The 12,479-nt window shown below is 44.7% G+C and overlaps 1 pseudogene; it reads left to right on the forward strand.

The window, feature by feature from the left end:
* Positions 1 to 6,642: 6,642 nt before the first annotated feature.
* LOC146809028 (zinc finger MYND domain-containing protein 12-like) lies at positions 6,643 to 7,290 on the forward strand (annotated as a pseudogene).
* The last annotated feature ends 5,189 nt before the right edge of the window (positions 7,291 to 12,479 follow it).

The following is a 12,479-nucleotide window of genomic DNA, read 5'->3' on the forward strand; positions in this document are numbered from 1 at the left end:
GCAGCTGGAGCATCGGCTGGAAGGGGTGAGGAGGTGCTGCCAGCTCTCCCCCGGCGCTTTCTTATTTCTTTTAACCAGCGCAGCAAGCTGCAAGCATAAAGCATTTTATCACAAATATCTTGTACCCATTCTGATACACTTTATCAAAACCCTCGTACAATATGCGTGTTTACAGCAAGTGGGAGGGGCTTGTGTTTTTGCAGACGTGGGATACTTTTATATATTTGATGTTGTTCACTGGGCTGATCATCTTGTTGCCTCTGCTGTTTGCCTTAAGCCGCGTGTTGCGGAAGTAATTAGATTATTGGGCAGCTGAGCAGTTTGCCACAGTAACAAGTCTTGTGTAGTGTGACTGGCAATTTATTCCCTTACAGCCCTCAATGTAAATAAGCATTAGCAATGCAATCGGTCTCTCCTTTGGGAACCTATATGTATTTAGCTATGCAGCACATTAGCCTGGGTGCTGAACATCTACTGTTCTTTAAAATGGAGGGAGAGTAAGCACCAAACTGCGTTACACGCCAGGTATGGGAACACATGGAGAGAAATATTGCCTTTCAGCGGGAAATGGTATAGTCCGAAGCTCTGTTTTTAATATTAAATCAGGGCCTTCGATGGTCATATCACTGAAAATACAAGATTTGAAAAAATATTTTTGTCTACCGGTGCTCATGGAAGAAAATTTTTATGGACTGGAATCTAGAGCATGCTAAAGTGATTCTGGTATTTTACTGACCTCTACTGGTCGTTTTCTATCAAGACAAATAGAGGCAGTTGAACAGAAAAAAAAAAGTCCTTAAGCGGAAGCAGACAAGTCCTAGGGCTGATCTCCAGAGCCCACATAGTACATACACATATAAGTATATAATAAGTATATACAAGAGGTCTTGAATGCTCGACCTAAACACACAAAGGGGAAGGAAGGAGGATGAGAAAGACTTAAGCACCGTCACAAAGGGAGACAGCAGGAACCAGCAAGAGGAATAAACGAGCCAAGGGTGTCAGCTACTGGATTAAAGAGGCCTGGGGTGGTTTCAATTCTAGAGAGTCCTGGTATTCGGCCCGCCGACATTTATTTAATAAGGCTTTCGAGCAGAGCTTTGGGCACCGGTGTTATTAATTTGACAAATTAAGCACTGACTTATGTGAAAATTACTTTTCTTTCGATGATGCACACAGCACTCGTCCCACTGTGGCGCAGTGCTTTCCTATTCACATTCTACTCGCAGGTTCTCGCACCCCGCGTGTAGAAATGCTTCGGGCTTGTGCTCTGACCAACTTGCTCCTTTAATGGATTGTAATGGAAGTGAAGTTCCTTGTGCGCTGCTGGGCTCGGGGTTTACTGCTCCGGTGTCCCGGTGGGAGAAACACCGAGCAGCTGAAACACGAGGCAGGAAACGCGGAAATTACCCGAGAGCATAGCTGCAAAGGTTTTAGATTGCTATGTGTGACATTTTCATAATTTCTATGTAATTATGAGTGCCATTAGAACCACTATGAGTGACACTTTCTTCGCCAGCAAATTCAACCAATAAAAGATAAGGGAAACATAAATATCAGAAATCTGACCTATTCGAGCAACGAGAAACTCTAAGATCTTAAAACTGTTGCAAATTCATGAGGTGGCTGAGTCATAATTACAACGAAATTATCAAAATATCATACATAGCAATCTGAAACCTTGGCAGATATGAAAGAGGGCGAGCATCTCTTCACATAACATAGCATTGAAGACCATGCCCATACTTCTGTTCTTGACACCGAGTCTTGTTTACTTAAATATTTCATAAAAGTGATAGGAGTATGTGTTTTATTCTATTGCTATTTTATTGCTACTCTTGTACAATGCTGATCATATAATAATCTTGTGAATTTTGGTTGGCATAATGCAGTAGTTCCCAAACTGTGCGCCGCGGCACCCTGGTGCGCAGTAAAAACCATCCAGGGGTGCCACGGTCGCAGTTGCTGAGCAGAGTGCATTATGAATTACACCGGGCTCTGGAGTACAGGCTCAGTGCGTTGTGTCTGGTGACCACTAGGTGGTGGGCTTGCTGCCTTTTGACGACGCACCGGAGAGCAGGAGACATTAAAGCAGGAAATCTTCTCTTCTGCTAAAGCCTGCAAGTGGTTTGAAAAAATATATAACCCACTCTGACACATACCATACCAGGCCGCACCAGAACAAAAACACCCGGAAGAAATTGCCAGCAGTTCATGGACCGGATAGCAGGCTAACTACAGCATCTTCTTGCTGAGTTAGCCATAAAGGCAATGTTCTCACTGGCTGTAATTTCAGATTCCACCGCAAGCACTGGAATGGCGAATGGTCAAATCATCATAATGACGAAAACAAAACATACTGGTCAGTGTCTTCAAAAGACACGCAAGTTGTTAACACCCATGGGCTAGCAGAGGGCCCATTGCCATTCATGTTTATATGCAAAGTGTACAGTTCTTGCATTATTTCGGATGACTTCAGAATCTGGAAGATGTATCCTTTTATTTCTGTGACAGCATCGATCTGTGCAGTGCCTGGACCTCTGGAGTGATGCAGAGCCAGTGTTACAAGTGACCGTGAAACTTTCAACAACAGCAACCAAAAGGGGCAGAGAGGAAGAGGAACTCCTGACATTTAAAGAGCCGTGGTTCATTTAAATACATAGGGGGGGCAAGTGCGAGCAGTTGTTACAGATATTTAGCTTAACAAAAGTGCGCAGATGCTTTGATTCCCGCAGTAGAGTAAGACCAAGTGGGTATTTCGAGAGTTCATTTCAAAGCCTGCAGTGACCCCTGCAAGAGAAATTGGGGATGTTTAGCTGATGCAGAACAGGGTAAAGGGATAGTCTTTGAAGTGTAAACATACGTATTTTTAAATAGCTTTTCCAGCTTCCCTTTCCGTGTCAATTGTTACTTGCAGGAAGCTGGTTTGGAGGAGAAATATTTTGCAGGAACTGAGGGTCATGGTATCAAGAAACGGCGTTAAAATTATCGCCGCTTTAGCAGCAGAAAACTGCCGCTAAAGCGGCGATAATGGGCTTGAGAATATGCCCTTGAGAATTCCAATAGAAGCCCATGTTCTGGTGTCAACATGGTCTTCTATTGGAATTCTCTGCGGCATATTATCAAGCTCATTATCGCCTCTTTAGCGGCAGTTTTCTGCCACTAAAGCGGCGATAATTTTATCGCCGTGCTTGATAATATGCCCCTGAGAATCTAAGAGAAGTGGGCAGTTATCAAAGCATGGAGTTTCTCCTTTCGGCAGGGTTCATCCAGTGAGGTCCAGGATCAGCCAGGAGATATAACTGACATGGGGGCATGTTAACAAGGGCTTTATCTCCGCTTTTTTGGCTTTAAAAGCCAAAAAAGCGGAGATAAAAATATCGCCCTATCAACAACAGGTTGCTAACATGCAAAATCGCATTTTAGCACCCTTTTTCACTACGCTTCCCTTTGCATCTCTAATGAGATGCAAAGTGGGCGTTCCAGAGCAAAAGCGACATTTCTCCTATTATCAAGCTTCACGCTAACCCTGTTAGAGACAAAAAAAGCAGCGCTAACCACGGTTAACGCTGCTTTTTTACGTCTGCTAATTTTCAGATTTAGCCATGTAATCCAATGGGAGGTGGATTACATGGCTAAGTCCACCATGGGCTATCAACAAGGATATCCCTATCCTTGTAGTTTTATCGCTGCATTACCAGCGACAACCTCCCAAAATGCCGCTATCGCTGGATTTTTTATCGCCTAGGGGGTAGCGTTGTTAATAGCGCGATAACCAGGCGATATTATCCAACGATAGCGGGCGTTAAAAAAATTAACGCTATGCGCCCTTAGCGGTAATTTTCCCTGTTCCTTGTTAATATGCCCCTACGTATCTCAAAGCTGGCTCTTTTGTTTTTAAAAGAAAAAACCCAGACATTCCTCCGGAAAGAGCAACTCACCCCTGTACACGAACCTGGAATGAAACTTTACCCATGTGAATAAGCGGCACACCCATTTGCAGTACACTGTTTTCACACACGAAAAGTACACGACTATAATTTATTTTAAAAATCCAGATCTTTTATTACAAATAAAACAAAGAACAGAAAGGACAAGCTTTTAGTTGTTAACCTACATGCCAGATTTCTTTTGATACATGAACCAATCAGTTGTTTAACAATGTATGTTCCTCCTGTATTACTGGTACAGATGGCATTTTTGCCCTAATGAGACCCAATTTTTCTTTCATGCGTACAAAGTTATATTTTGATTGGCTACTTATTGACCAAGTGTCCTCCTTACTCGAGTGGTTCACAAGATGTATACAAAATAAGTTCCACGTGTCTGGTCAGTATTGACAGTGCATTGCGCCCTGTGCAGTTATTTCTGATTTGTTTTATTAGGGAGTTTTTGTCTGTTTGAAGATAAATACAAATATACAATTTTTTTCAAATGGGTTCTATGTTGTATAACGTTTAGGCTAAGAATGTTTCAGAGTGAGTCTGATGTTAAGCAATAAATTATAGAAACATTATTTTCCTTGGCACGTTTTTAAGAACAAAAAAGAACATGTTTTGAATGAATGATTCCTGAGGAATCAACTTCATAGGCTTCTTTGTTCTACCTAGAGTCCTTAGGTTTGGGGTCAAGTCATGGATTGCATTACCTTCTTTCTAACAGCTGTGAAGCAGTCAGTTTAATTCTGCTGTCGAGCCAACCTTCTCAAGTCCATCAAGCATACCCAGAATTAGTTCACCCTCATCAGCAAGTAGACATACTACAGCCCTGTTGTCTATTTGTAAAAAAAATTGCTTCAGATTATTAACACTTCCATGGAGCCTCCATTGTAAATCCATTCCCTGACCAAACTTTCTTTTTAAGGACAACTTAGAGGCCACAGCATTTATCTTCCAGTCCAGGGATTAAACAGCTTTAAGATAAGGCCAGCTTAAGTACACACTTCAGTCATACCACTCCTTCAGTATTCTTTGCAGGTCCCAAGGTTGCCCATTACCTGTAGATAAATTGGTTCATCTTCCTCCTGAGGCCCAGTAAACAGTACAACACACAATGAGAACCTTGGATTTCCCTTTCAACCCTCCATCACCAAAGTGAGAGAATCACAGTTTACTAGGGACATGTAACACTAGACTGAAATCCAATGTAATTAAATAATGTGGAGTTGCTGGCTGCAATTTTAACTAAGATTTAAAACTCTGAGGGGCATATGCAGCGCGCGCAACACAATTCGTTTTCTTTATTTTTTTCGTAACTTACCTGCAATCGGCCGTATGCCGCATTTTGCAACCCCCCCACCCTGCCCCTCCTCTGCCCCACGTCACCACCCCGGTAACATGCCCTATACGGGCCGTCGCTGAGCATACCTTAATTAGAGTCAGCTGACTCGCGGACTCCGGCTGGCGCAGTTAGCAGTGTCACGACAGCATGGTGCTGAGCAAGCCTCAGGAGAGGTTGGAAGATACAAACAGCGGTCACAGCAGGCTGTATTATTTCAAAATGTAACACCAGCGAAGTGAGCAGTCCAGGGGTCTGGCGCACACCAGCTACACAATTCACTTACTTGAACGAGTCAATAAACTAAGAGAACTGCATGTATTCTGTAGCAAAAAGAAACCTTAAAAGTAATTTTTAAAACATACTTACTGCATATTTGCTATGCCGTGGGTTTTAGAACAAGCTGCGCACGGTTCACCCTGCAGCAGAGCCTCTCGTCCTCCTGCAGAGTACATCTTTTTGCCCACGCTGTGACCTGGGAAATGTCTGGGAGCCCCAAGAGATTGTTATATACTGGAGACTGGTCGGGCCAGGAGAGGTAGGGGACACGTTTGTACTCGGCAAGGAATGTTCGAGTACTTAAATCTCAGATTTATTTTCATGAAATCCCGGATGTTTATTTTCCAGTGTCAGTGGCGGCTGGTGACATTTGAAAGTAGTGAGGCGTAAAAGATCAGGCTGAGTGTCACCAATTTTGTACTGTGTCCACGGTTTGAACTGACCACTCTATTGTCCTCTGTACTGGTTGGAAATGCCTACAGTCAATAGAAGCCACCCCTAATCCTGCATAATAGCCATGTGAGGCCCGCTGGCATGCAGACTAGAGACAGTCTGATATGGATGCCGGCCGGGAGACCTATTTCTAAACTGTACCTTTATGTTGGTGGAGGAGGTTGAAATTCACTACGGCATAGATCTGCCCTGTTTTTGTTGAGTATAGTGCATTGAAAATTAAATAAAGATGTTCACAGAAAAAAAAGATACCCAGATCAATACTCCTGGAAGAAGGAAAGTGATAGAACAAAGACAGAAAGACAGAACTTCCAAACAAGATCTGCTCTCACAATCCTACAATAATGAACTCCTGCAGCATCCGTAGGACAGCAGCATTTCCTGATATTGATCAATAGTGCAACCTTACCTTACCCAGAGAGATCAGCACGCAGTGAATTTCGTTCATCAGGTTCCCACACAGCTCCCTTGTAAACGATACCAATCCTCGTCTGAGAAGCAGCCGCACAGTGGAAGGGAATCTGTGCCTGGAACGAAGACCATTAGGTGGCTTTGTCGGCCTCTACACTCATTGAACGTTCTGGAGCGATTTTAACACCAGGCCAGTGCGAAAGAACTAGACTGCTGAGTAAGATGCTGAGAATCAACTCACTCTCGAATCCCAGGGGTGCGTCTCCTGTTCGAATTATGCCAGGCCCCGGCATTCCTGCAGTGCCCAGACTGCCAGGTCACCTACTACTGCTCGACCGAGCATCAGCCATCAGCGCTGCGACTTCGAAAACTGGCCACTGCGTGCCCCGAAGCTCGCGCTCTGCAGTGAGACAGAGCGGAAGCGTAGCGCCGAGAAGAGCTTGCAGATCAGGCGGCACCGGCTGCTGGACATCTGCCAGCAAGCGGCCGAGCAGTTGCTTATTGTTTCCTGGCGGTACAATCAGGCTCTTCCTGCTGCTATGCACGCCCTGCGCTTCGGTATCGCGGTCCACGGCCTGCGCTCCCTGCAGCTGGTGCCTACCTCCTGCTTGCCGAGACCAGCACCAGGACGGGCCACTTCTCGCAGGCCGAGGAATTCCTCTCGCACGCTGACTGGACTGTACTCAAGAACCCCGACTGCAGTCCTACACTGCTGGCGAAGCTGCACCGCATTCACCGCACACTACTTTTTTCTCCAACTTGGCCAAGGACATCTATTACAGCAGCAGCTGCGCCCATGGCGCCTGCGACATGCTCCCGGCTACGTACGTCCACATGGCTAACGTCTCCCAGTCGCGGCCGGCGGAGTGAGTGACGATGCCAGCCGCGACATAACATGGGAGCCAAACGATTGGTGAGGCGCAGGGGAGAGCGCCCCAGCCGCGCCATTTTCTCCTGCAAAAAGAAAAAGGGAGAGTGGGCGGTCATGCTCGAGAGCAGGGGCTAGTGGCTTACCCACTGTTGTGGGTACTGATTGTTTGGTCGGCTTCAGGGGCCGACCAAAAAGTCAGTACTCAGAACAGTGGGTAAGCCACTCCCCCCCCTGCTATCGAGCATGACCGCCCACTCTCCCGCCCTCAACCAGGAACTTCTGCTTTCTCGCAGTGCGAGAAGCAGAAACATAAAATGGTAGTTTTTACCATTTTATGTTTCTGCTTCTTGCACTGCGAGAAAGCAGTGGGGCGACGCCCAAACGCCCCTATGGAGGAGCCGCCGCTGTCCAGTGTAAAAAACACTTAAGCCGCACTTTTTAACGAATGGATAAACCTTTCCTCTTGAAGCAATATTGTGATCGGAACAAGATGACAATACTCCCTGGGGCGCACAATTGAAAATGTCTGAAATCAGTTCTTAGGTGTGTTGAATTGCTGAATTTAACTTAGCCCACATGTATCGAAATAGAGAATGTTCCTATTCCGCAGCGTACATTGGAATGATGGTTCTGACATGGACAGTTTGATTGTCTTAAAAATAAATTGCTGCAAAGTCATTTTGTTTGGAGCTCTGCTGCCCTCTTATGGGCTCTGTCGGCACTGACATTGGCGCGGCGAATAAGGGAAAGCCGGAGAGCATACATTTTCTTTCGTCTAATTGCTGAACCGCGGATATTGTCTCATCTACAGGGTAGGTTATATAATGTTTTGACCCTAAAGCACTGCGTGAAACAGATTAGAGTGATACAAACAAGCATTGGCAAAGCAATAGGACTCGCATTTAAGCGAGACCTATTGCATTGCAAATAGCAATGCGTGCGGGTGATGAGGCACGATGGGGGCGGTGGTGAGAAGGTATCAGACTGCGGGAGGGGGGCACAGAAAGAAAGTAGTCTGTGCTGTGAAGGGGCCAGTAGCCGTGGAAGGACACTAATGACTGACATGGCTGGTATGGGGAGGGACTAACAAGCTTAAAACCAATCAGAAGGCAGCATTTAGAACCTAAGCCAATGAAGAAGATGAGCCGGAGAGTGGGCGGAGCTTCCACAAAGCTTCCACACTATAGTGTATACTGCATGCCTCACAAAGCGATGGCAACGCATTCGCGCTGCAATGCTAGGCGAGACCTAAGAAGAAGAAAGTATTCTGTGCTGTGAAGGGGCCAGTAGCCGTGGAAGGACACAAATGACTGACATGGCTGTTATGGGGAGGGACTAACAAGCTTAAAACCAATCTGAAGGCAGCATTTAGAACCTAAGCCAATGAAGAAGATGGGCCGGAGAGTGGGCGGAGCTTCCACAAAGCTTCCACACTATAGTGTATACTGCATGCCTCACAAAGCGATGGCAACGCATTCGCGCTGCAATGCTAGGCGAGACCTAAGAAGAAGAAAGTAGTCTGTGCTGTGAAGGGGCCAGTAGCCGTGGAAGGACACAAATGACTGACATGGCTGTTATGGGGAGGGACTAACAAGCTTAAAACCAATCTGAAGGCAGCATTTAGAACCTAAGCCAATGAAGAAGATGGGCCGGAGAGTGGGCGGAGCTTCCACAAAGCTTCTACACTATAGTGTATACTGCATGCCTCGCAAAGCGATGGCAACGCATTTGCGCTGCAACGCTAGGCAAGACCTAAAAAGAAATTCCTGTTTTTCTTTAAGCATCACCAGTGCTGAAACCAGACTCTGTTAGCAACTTCATTGAATTATGCATATGGGGGTATATTAGCAACAACTTGTGATAATTATCGCAAAACGTGTATGGCGCGATTTTTTTTATCGCCTCCTATCGCTGGATTCTATCGCGGAGATAACACAGTATTACCAACGTTTATCTCCACGGCGATAAGAATCAAGCGATAGCGGCGAATCCCATCTACAAGAGATTTCCAGCGATAAAAATCCTATATCTGAGGAAAATCTTGCTAATAGGCAGGTGGGGTCTTAGCCGTAGAATCCACCTCCCATTGACTATTATGGCTAAGTCAGGTTTTTACCAGGTGTAAAATCCTGACATTAATCGCGGTTAGCACGCGTTTTCTTAACACGCCACGGGTATTGCTAATAGGCGATAGCTGTGTTTGCGACTGCTTTCAGTCGCTACCAGTTTGGGTACATCCACTTTACATGTCATTAGCGATAAATATCGCTGACATGCAAAGCGGGTCCCAAACCGGTCGCTATCGCCTGGAAGCTGTCGCTAACTGCTGTTAGCGACAGCTTGGTAATTGGGCGATGAAAAAAACGCCGCTTTATCGGCAAAAAGTGCCGATAAAGTGGCGATCTGGCCCTTGCTAATATGCCCCTCAGAGTTTTAAATCTTAGTTAAAATTGCAGCCAGCAACCCCACATTATTTAATTAAGTTGGATTTCAGTCTAGTGTTGCTGTCTTTATGGCACACATGTGTTATCTTCAATTGTTTTTGTGCCTATATGAGTGCTCAGATTAAGTCCTTAAAAGGCTTAATCTTTGCCAAACTGAAGGCAAAAAATTGGTAACTTGGATTTAAATGTGAAAAATATTACCTACTTCATAAAAGAACACAGCCCCCCATCTTTAGGTCTGTTGTCTTTGAGTGTACAGTCACATAAACTATTTATAGGGAACACCTTGATAAACAAGCATTTGCAATGCAAATTGGTCTCGCATTTGTGAGAGTTAGAGGTATTGGCTTTGTAAATGACAATGGGGCATATGTATCAAACGATTTTGTAATCGCAAACGCTGCGATTCGCAAAAAAACAGAAAATGAGATGTATGAGCCATTTTCGCATCGCATTATTAAGGAATCGCTAATTTTGCGATTCCCTAATTTTGCGTAAGCATTTAAGGAATCGCAAATTGCGATTCCTTAAATGCTATGTAACACGCACCCGAGTTGTGCGATTTCTCCTTAAGAAATCGCAAATTACCACCAACTTCAAGTTGGTGGTAATTTGCGATTTCTTTGAAAAATGCACATTTTGTTTGCATTTTTCAAAGTGCCATGCACTTAGGGCATGTATGTGCGCCAATGCGCACACATGCTCATTTCAGGGGTGCATCAGGGTGTCATCATGACACCCTTGCACCTTTGAAATTATTCGCAATTTGCGATAAGCAAATTGCGATTCGCAATTTGAGAATGACTTCCCATTCATTCCTATGGGCCTCCTGGCCCATAGGAATGAATGGGAAGGTATTCCTTAATTGCGATTTCACAATTTGCTAATCGCAATTAAGGAATATTAAGAATTCTCAAAATTTGTGCGAATTTTTAAATACATCCCGTTTTGCAATTCTCAAATAGGGATTCTCAAAAAATCGCTATTTGAGATTCGCAAATGGAGATTTTGATACATATGCCCCAATGTCTTCTATCTACCAAAGGAATGAAAGAGGAAAAATATGTAAAGAGAAAGGATGCTAGAGAAAGGAGGAAAATGTAACAGAAATGGAATGAAACTGCGGAATTGGGATAAATTGAGTGAAAAGAAAATAGGGCGGAAAATAGAAACGGCACAATTAAGATAGAATGATGAAAAAGAGAAATAAAGAAAGCAAAAATGTCCTAAGATTAACAAAGTAAATAAAGGAGGAAATAGAGAAGAATAAATAGAAACAGGAGAAGAAAATAACAAATCAAAGCAGAGCAAAACAGAAAAAAGCAAGGTGGATGAAATGGAGCAGAAAGGCATGGATTGGTAATCCAGGTTTCGAATTACCATGAAATCCCCCTCACAGATTAACGAAAAAAACAGACGGCCTATGCCAGGGAACAAAACAAAGCCAGATAGAGTCACATTTCGAGGCCCCCTTTAAAAAACGGCCGTTACTCAGCACGGTGTGACTCAGTGTCCATTGAAATCCTACACCGTAAAAAACTAGTGAGCAAGATTGAGTGGTGTACAGTACAAAACATGTGGCAGATGATGCGCACAGAGGATTCAGAAGGAAGGCTAACGAGAGGAAAGTGAGATAAACTGAGAGAAAAACAAAGGAGAGGACATTAGACAGACAGAGAAGGTAAAAGAGACAGCTGAGAGAAGGACAACATTAGAATGACAGAATGTGGAAATTTAAGGAGAAAAGGCGAGGATAGGGGCTGAAGGGATGAAAAGGAGGGAATAGCTCAATCTAGAAAGGAAGGAGAGGGATTGAGAAAACAACAACGTGGGAGAAATGTTGAGGGGATGAGAATATTTGAAGTAGGAGGCTGTGGGCACGTGGAAGGGAAGAGTGGCGATAAACAGTAGGCATGCTGTGGGAGAAGAATGACGGGAAGAGGAACTTCTCTGGTGCACATTAACATGGCCTGACAGGCAAAGCATCGTACAATGACCATTTATCACAGGTGCTACCATGATTTTACCTTTTATGGTGAAGGGTAGGGCTCTCCAAACTTGGTCCTGGAGGGCCGGATCCATGCCAGATTTCTAGCATATCCCCATTTAGATAAATGTCGTTGTTGTAAAAAATCTGTCATGTATCTGGCCCTCCGGGACCGACTTTGGAGAACCCTGGTGTATGAAATATGGATTATTACTAGTATCCAATGTCATTGAACTTGTATTTGTAATTCGATTGGCCTAATGCGTTGTCCCCCTGACAAGGTGCATTAGCAGACAGGTAGCACGTGGGGAAGTCACTAGTCTGTACTCGGTTATCAACATTAGAAAAATGGGTGGCCGAGACAGCCATATCAGCATTCACATGTATGAGATGCTAGTGGCACCCAGACGTCTAACTCACTTGTCTAGCTTGCCAGCTGAGATCAAGTGACGAGGGAGAGGGCGAGTGAGCATGAGTGAGGGTGTATGTGAGGTGCACACTTTTCTCAATTGCCAATTATACGTGACTCCACCAGTTTTATCTGTTGGCCCTTGGTTCGCCCCGTTCCTCCTTTCTCCAGTCCCCGTTCTGAAGGTGCCACTGGTTGACCAGGGCTTGACGATGCTTACACAAATCCTATTTACAAAGGAGCACCCTTGGTTGTGTATAAAAATATGATGTGAACTTTCCTATTTCATGCTCGAAATGCCCCTCCCACAGCAGCTTTCTGCCCCTCGCGCTTTTCTCATTAGCTCAA

The sequence above is a fragment of the Triturus cristatus genome, chromosome 7 (assembly GCF_964204655.1).
Source record: "Triturus cristatus chromosome 7, aTriCri1.1, whole genome shotgun sequence".
Lineage (NCBI taxonomy): Eukaryota > Metazoa > Chordata > Amphibia > Caudata > Salamandridae > Triturus > Triturus cristatus.